This window comes from Macrotis lagotis, chromosome 4 (genome assembly GCF_037893015.1).
Source record: "Macrotis lagotis isolate mMagLag1 chromosome 4, bilby.v1.9.chrom.fasta, whole genome shotgun sequence".
Taxonomy (NCBI): domain Eukaryota; kingdom Metazoa; phylum Chordata; class Mammalia; order Peramelemorphia; family Peramelidae; genus Macrotis; species Macrotis lagotis.
In genome coordinates, this window is record NC_133661.1 from 147348750 (window position 1) to 147356106 (window position 7357).

The 7357-nt window shown below is 43.0% G+C and overlaps 1 protein-coding gene across 3 annotated transcripts in view; it reads right to left on the bottom strand.

Annotated features, from left to right (window-relative positions):
- The window catches only part of ANXA2 (annexin A2), a 57874-nt gene extending 51041 nt beyond the window's left edge, over positions 1-6833 (bottom strand). The window contains exons 1-2 of one of the 3 annotated variants that reach the window (XM_074234281.1): positions 6733-6833; positions 1025-1129 (exon numbers count right to left, since the gene is read on the bottom strand). The gene's annotated coding sequence lies outside the window, so the exon portion shown is untranslated. Of the gene's footprint in view, positions 1-1024; positions 1130-6732 lie in introns of those variants that run through there. The other 2 variants (XM_074234279.1, XM_074234280.1) reach the window with 2 other exon arrangements.
- Between the last annotated feature and the right edge of the window lie 524 nt (positions 6834-7357).

A 7357-nucleotide genomic window follows, 5' to 3' on the forward strand; every position in this document is an offset into this window, starting at 1 on the left:
CCCAGGTGCCAAAATTGCTACCTTCAGCTCTTCAGGCTAAGCCTTAAGCCCAACTTTTATAAAACAAGGGGAGTCAGACTAAACTAGTCATTAGCTCTTGACTGAAGGATCCCTTGACTTCCCCATTGGAGTACTCTTTCCACCAAACCTCAATGTCTTTTAGTAATGAATCAATTAACAAGCATTTATTAACAGAACCTGCTATGTGCTGGGCCATGAAAATTAAACTTTCACTCAAATTGCTTACAGAGTAAAGACTTCATGAATCTGTTTAGTTCTGAAAGACAGGTATCTAAAGAGACTATAAACATTATCTCAAAAATAATTGAATGATGTGAGGTTGGTTTTTCCCTAATCCTAATTCCAACAAGTTTGACTTTTCCCACAATAGAAAGAAAAAAATAATGATAAATCCATCAAAAACTGTCCTGGGGAAAAGTGTTGTAACGGTTCATCCAAAAAAAGAGGAAAAGTCGATACAATAACCAAGTGGGCAAAAGTTGCTGTTTTGTTTTGTTTTGTTTTAAATTAAACTCAAAAGTTAATGGGGGAGGGGAAGCGGGGAGAACAAAAAGAAACAGCAATGCTGTTTTAGTTAGAAGGACTTATTTCTAGAGCAAATGAAAAACACATTGAAAGAAGGCAGTCTAAAGAGCAAAACTTGAATTCCTGCCAGCATTTTCGCCCCCACCCCCACACTGCACAGTTACACGTGGAATGTTGATGGGGTTACCACAAAACAACACCATAGCAACCACCATGCCAATCAGCCAGAACAGGATGAAGAAGTCTACAAGTTTTAACCAATAAAGCTTGGGAGGGGGAAGTTTCAGCCTTACTCAGACTTTTTTCCCAAAGTATAGTCATTTCTACTTGGTTTCACAGTTTCTTAATTAAAGCCTAAGCTAAAGACCTCAATATGATTCTTCATAATGCCTATGTAAGTGTCTATGTGTATGTCCTTCTCAGAAGTTCAACAGTCCTGATCAAGTAGAACTGAGTGAACATGTAAAAGTAATATTACCTGCCTTGCTTTGACTTGTTCTTATAAAGCCCACAGACAAGGCAGGGACCTTCTTGTTCAGCTCCTCTGCAGTTCTCCAGAGAATATACTGGGTAGACTGGGTACCTAGGAGAAACCCACAGGAAGTTTAACTACTTCATTAATTTGAAGGAGTAAGGTATGCTTTCAGTTCTGAAGAAACCATGCCCATTCATCAAAGGTACAGGGGGCAACTGAATTTTATTAATTTATGGTTATACCATATCATTTCATATATGGAAGTCTGCTTTACAATAAACTGTTTCTTTAAGTAAGAAGGTGGTGAAATGTGTTTTTTCAAACTTATAACATCTCTCCTTTCAGTATAAAGTTGGAGACCATGAGTTGGGAAAGTAGTTTATTCTCTCAGATTTGATAGCTTTTGTTGGTTGACTTGGTTTATTAGTCTTTTGTGAACAGTAAAGATTCAATGAGAGAAGGGAAGGTGAGTATATCAGAAAATGCTTGTAATTTTTTTTATTAAAGAAAAAAAATCATCCAAGAAACCGGATGGAAAAGGTGAACCAGGAATGGATTCAGGATCAGAGAATGTGTTATATATACAATATACTCCATGGACTGTTAAAAGACCTGGAGAGCAAGACCCCCAGAACACTGAATAGACCCTCTGGAGAATTTTGGGTGGGGCATGCAGATATGAATCTCTTAGAACGAGAAAAAGTGAAAGGGATGAAATCTGTACCTCTGCAGACCCACACTGAAGTTTAATACCAACATAGGCTACCTTTTTCAGCCCAAGTAAAAGTTTACAAAGGCAAGAAGACCTTCTGCATCCCCTGCACCCATTACAGAGACACTATTTTTTCCATTTAATGGTTCAAGGTGTTCCCAATGATGTGCCAAGTGGTTTATGCTAAATATTCTTTTGGCATCTTCTGCAGTAAAATTATTGTACAGGCATGATACAAATATATATTTCCTCTGAAACAATAAGAATATGTATGTATATTTGAAGCCTGTTATTGAAAGGAATTCAAGAACAAAAAAACAGTTGGGAACCACCAAGCTATTCCTTTGATTTAAATGGAGATTACTTGGCAGTTGATCTCCTGGTTCTTGAAACACTAAGAGGCGATATTGTAACAGCAGAGTGGGAAATGATTTATCGTGGCCTTGGGACTTCCTTGGATCCATGAGGATGAGTGTACTGCCTGGGAGTGGCAAAGGAGTGGAAAGGATTCCGATTCCAAAAGCCAAAGTCCCAGCCACGCCCTTCTCTGCCGGAAAGGCAGGACACAAATCAACTAGTATTAGTCCTCTGAGTAAGAACAAACAGGACTATGGATTCAAGGACTGAAGATGGCAGGGGGCCTTAGAGACCACCTAGTCCAGTTCCTTCCTTCAATGCCCAAGGACACAGAAGTTCAAGGTTCCATAGCTTGCCCAGCCTATCTAGAGAGAGCTCTCCAGGAGAGATCCAGGACCACTCTAGGAGTCAGCTCACCAGCCCTAAGACTGGCCACTTTTTGACTTCTCAACTGGTCTCTAGCTCTGTCAGAGGGGTTTCTACTTTAGAACTAAAAAAAGATAAACTTCACTGAAAGGGGGATAATTTTTAGTGACCAAGATTGCTTTTGATGCGGCAGGCCACTGCAATAGGGTGTGACAACATTCAAGCACCAGCGGAAATGGGGATCCCCATGTATAAAAAAGAAAGAGCAAGTTATAATTATCTCATTACCTGAACATCTAATTAATTCAGACAATTACATCAGAAGAAAGGTCAAGGTGCTGGTAACTTTTAAGCAACACAAGCCCATATTAGGTTACCTGAGCTACTTACATGAAGACTGAATGATTTGAAATAAAAGCCCTCAGGATGACCACCAGTTCCAGTGTTAAAAGTGATACTGTTTTAATGATCCATTTACCCCATTTTTTGATTGTCATATCAACTATAGAAGTTACAGAAAATTAATTTAGGGGTATGTCAAGTAATGGTCTAGTCTGGCACTAGAATTGGAGTCTGAGGATAACCTCTTTAGATCCCAAATGGAATAAGATGACCTCTCAAGGTTCTCTTTCCAGCTCTAAATGGATGACTCTTATTTCCAATGATCTCTGTAAGCATCTAAAAAAGCAGGTCTCTAGGATTTATGAGGATTTCTGCCTCCTGAATGAAAACCTGGAATCCAATGGATTGGTGCCATTAAATCCATCACCAGAGGAAAAACACACAGCCCCTTTAAATCAATAGCAATTAGGGAAGAAATGTCTGTCTCTTTTTAAACCAATTTCCAAAGACTATTTAATAGAAGTATCAGCCAGGAAGCTAGGGGTCATAACTACAGGAATAAAATCAATCAGGGCTTTAGTATCACAAAGACACAGTGCATTAACATTGTGTTTGCAATCCATATTTATATTCCTGACCAGTGAGCAACTTTTGCAGAGCCTTTATCATAGGCAAACTTCTTAGAAGAAAATGGTGGCTACAGCAGCAGGCAGGCCTCAGCTTGAAAGAACCCATGCTGTGCCCTCCCTGCCACACCCACTCGAGGTGTGGCAAGTGAATCATCAGAGCATCCGGGAAAAAACCGTTTGTTCCGATAGTGAAGTTTGAATCCTGGGTCTTCCAAAGAACTCCCTAAGTCACCTTCTGTGACTCCCCTACCACCATGGGGAGGGGATGGGAGGGGAGGAAAAGGTGGGGCCAATGAACAGCCTCAGAGCTCCTAAATCAAACGTGGAGGAAAAAGGGGAAAAAACTATGAAAAGCAGGAATGCCTACTTCAAACAAACAAACAAAAAAAGCACTTTTTTTTAAAGAGACTGATTCTCAATCTATGTGTAGTTTACCCAACCAAAAATATCACCCATACTACCTGAATATTTTTACTTCACTTTGTTAAAAATTTCTGAAAGATTCATTTGGAATAAGATGCATCCATTTTTAATATGTAAATATCAATGAGAAATTTAAAGGATTATCAGTCATTCACATGAGTAAGAATTTATACACATGGAATGCATTCTTGCTCTTATTCCACTGAGATAGTTACATGGATTTAAAAAAAAATAATAATTTTGGAAGGGGGGGAGAGAAAAGTAGGAAAAATGGACATTTTGGAGCACAGAGTACTGTGGAGAAAAGTACTTTTAAAGAAAGTATGGGTTTAGAGCAGCACAAATATCTCCCAGTAGGGAGATGAAAAGAAACACAAGGGTAAAGTGAAATGGGGACTGGGGGAAAGGATTCACAAGGGACTATTTGATTTTTTTTTGTATATTTATCATCAACACCAAATATGCTGAATTGAAATTAATCTCGGGAGGGTATTGAAAGAGGTGAAGAGATCATAGATAAATTTCACCTATTTCAAGATTAGGCCTAGATCAAGGAAATTCTTCTCTTTCTTCTTCTTCATTTCATGTGTTCCTATTTCAAGCAACCAAAAATCACCCTAATACTAGTTATATTGTGACATAAATGGGCTTTTGGGGGCTAGCCTGGGAACCAAACCACAATTTCTAACAATATTTCTTCATGGAAATAAATTCCTATTTCTAAGTCAATCTACAAATAAAGTTTTTGGCCCAATCTGGTTCAAAAATTATGGATTTCTTAAAAGTAGAAATCCTGGTTCTGGCCCTTGAGGAGCTCACACCCTGTTAGAGAATCAATGAGCACACTTCAGCTGGCTCTTTCATAAAGAAAATGGGCTATTTATACCTTGAGGTCACAGGATGCAGAGATGAGAGGGCCTTTGGAAATGACCTAATGCTACTTTCTCCCTTGGTAGATGTGGTGCTGGGTGGGGCGGCTTCTAGAATCACATTGGTAAGAACAGAGACAGGTTCTCATGCTATTGTTTTTTCTTGCAGGAAGGTAAGGGGAACAGTTATTATCCTTCCCATTTTACAGATGAGGAAACCAAAGCTTTGCTTACTGGAATCTCAGTCTACTGCTAGATCCAGCCAGCGCAGGTCATGTTCTAGATTTGTCTGGTCCATCACAGATGTAATAGTACTTTGGGTCTAAAGACCACACCTCTCTGTACTGGGTTCTGAATTATAACCAGTAATACCTTCTACCCGCATTACCCCATCTGAAACTTCCTCTTGGGCCGCAGGCAGAACTGGCCCCATTCCACTGAAAATTGGCCCCCAGCCTGCTACTGCACTAATGCTGGGGTTCTGGAATCCATTAGTAAAAAACTGCTCCCCCCCAAGGAAAAAAGGCGAGAGGGAAGGAGGGGAGAGGAAGAAAGAGGGGGAGAAAACATAGGGGGAAGAAGGGGGGAGAGAAAGAAAGAAGGAAGGAAAGGAAGGAAAGAAAGATGGAAAGAAGGAAAGAAAGGAAAGAAAGAAGGAAAGAAAGGAAGGAAGGAAAGAAAGAAAAAAAGAAAGTAAGGGAGAGGAAGAAAGGGGGAGGAAGAAAGAAAGAAAGAAGGGGAGAGGAAGAAAGGGGGAGGAAGAAAGCAAGAAAGAAGGGGAGAGAAAGAAAGAAAGAAGGGGAGAGGAAGAAAGGGGGGAGGAAGAAAGAAGGGGAGAGGAAGAAAGGGGGAGGAAGAAAGAAGGGGAGAGAAAGAAAGAAGGGGAGAGGAAGAAAGAAAGGGGAGAGGAGGAAACAGGGGAAGAAGGGGGAGAGGAAGAAAGAAAGAAAGAGGAGAGAAAGAAAGAAAGAGGAGAGAAAGAAAGAGGAGAGAAAGAAAGAGGAGAGAAAGAAAGAGGAGAGAAAGAAAGAGGAGAGAAAGAAAGAGGAGAGAAAGAAAGAGGAGAGAAAGAAAGAGGAGAGAAAGAAAGAGGAGAGAAAGAAAGAGGAGAGAAAGAAAGAGGAGAGAAAGAAAGAGGAGAGAAAGAAAGAAAGAAAGAGGAGAGAAAGAAAGAGAGAAAGAAAGAAAGAAAGAGGAGAGAAAAAAAGAAAGAGGAGAGAAAGAAAGAAAGAAAGAAAGAGGAGAGGAAGAAAGAAAGAGGAGAGAAAAAAAGAAAGAAAGAGGAGAGGAAGAAAGAAAGAGGAGAGGAAGAAAGAAAGAGGAGAGAAAGAAAGAAAGAGGAGAGAAAGAAAGAAAGAGGAGAGAAAGAAAGAAAGAAAGAGGAGAGAAAGAAAGAAAGAGGAGAGAAAGAAAGAAAGAAAGAGGAGAGAAAGAAAGAAAGAAAGAGGAGAGAAAGAAAGAAAGAAAGAGGAGAGAAAGAAAGAAAGGAGAGGAAGAAAGAAAGGGGAGAGGAAGAAAGAAAGGGGAGAGGAAGAAAGAAGGGGGAGAGAAAATATGAGGGAAGAAAGGAAAAAAAGGGCGCGTCTCAAGAGCATTAGAAGTGAGGCTGCCGTGGCGGTCTGTGCCAGCTGCTGGTGCCCCCCGATCCGCAGCGGTGCCACCTGATTAGCTCTCTCCAGTTACTTCCAGTCTTAATTTAAAAAAAAAAAAGGAAAAAAATTAAAGAGAGGGGACTGAGCGCATGAAGGGGGCACCAGGCCCCTCTCTCCCGTCAGCTGCTCGCCTCGGGCGTCGGCGCACTTTTGGAATTACTCAAGTCTGCAAGCCCCACTTGGTGGAAACTTCTGGAGGCCGCCACGCCCTTACCTCCGGCCCCCTCCCGCCCCGGCCCCGCGGCCAGGCCGCTGCCCGAGGGCCCGGGCGCCCCGGGCAGGGCCAGCCCCGGGGGGCGCCTCCTCCCTTCTCCGCACCACTTCTCCCCGGGGCGGGAATAGCGGCGGGGCCGCGCCTTACCTGGGCCAGGCACCGGGACAGGACGAGGGAGGACTCGGGCGCAGCCGGGCCGGGTGGGGTTTTTATCCGCTGCCACATCCCCAGGAGGAGGGAGGCGCCGCCCCGCCCCGCCCCCTGCGCCCCCACACCGGGACCTCCCCGCTCTGGGTGACTCACACCGCGGCGGGGAACCTTGTGCAAGAGCCAGGAGGGCGGGGTTCCCGGGGGCGCCGACCCCCTCCTCTGCCACCCATTCCCTCCCTCCCTTACCCAACACTACAAGTTCGGCGCTGGGGATGGGGGGTCTGGGTGGAGGGGCTGCGCCTGCTGTTCATGAATTAGTTGTCCCTCAGCCTGGTTCAATAGTTTCACGTTTTGATGCTGTCAGTACTAAAAGCAGAGAAAATGGGATTGGGTATTCCAGGAAACATAAATCTTTATTCCTCCGAGCTCAGAACCCTAGCACCCTTCTTCCATTACTGTCTGGGAACCTATTAGCTTAACCTTAGACGAGGCAGTTCCCAGAAGAAAGCCACAATGCATTATCAGAATGGTCCCAAGGGCTTGCTGCGGCACTTGGGCCCTGGCACATCTAACTGCCCTTTAATATAAAGAAGTGCTTGGGAAGGAGCCTTGGCAGCATCAC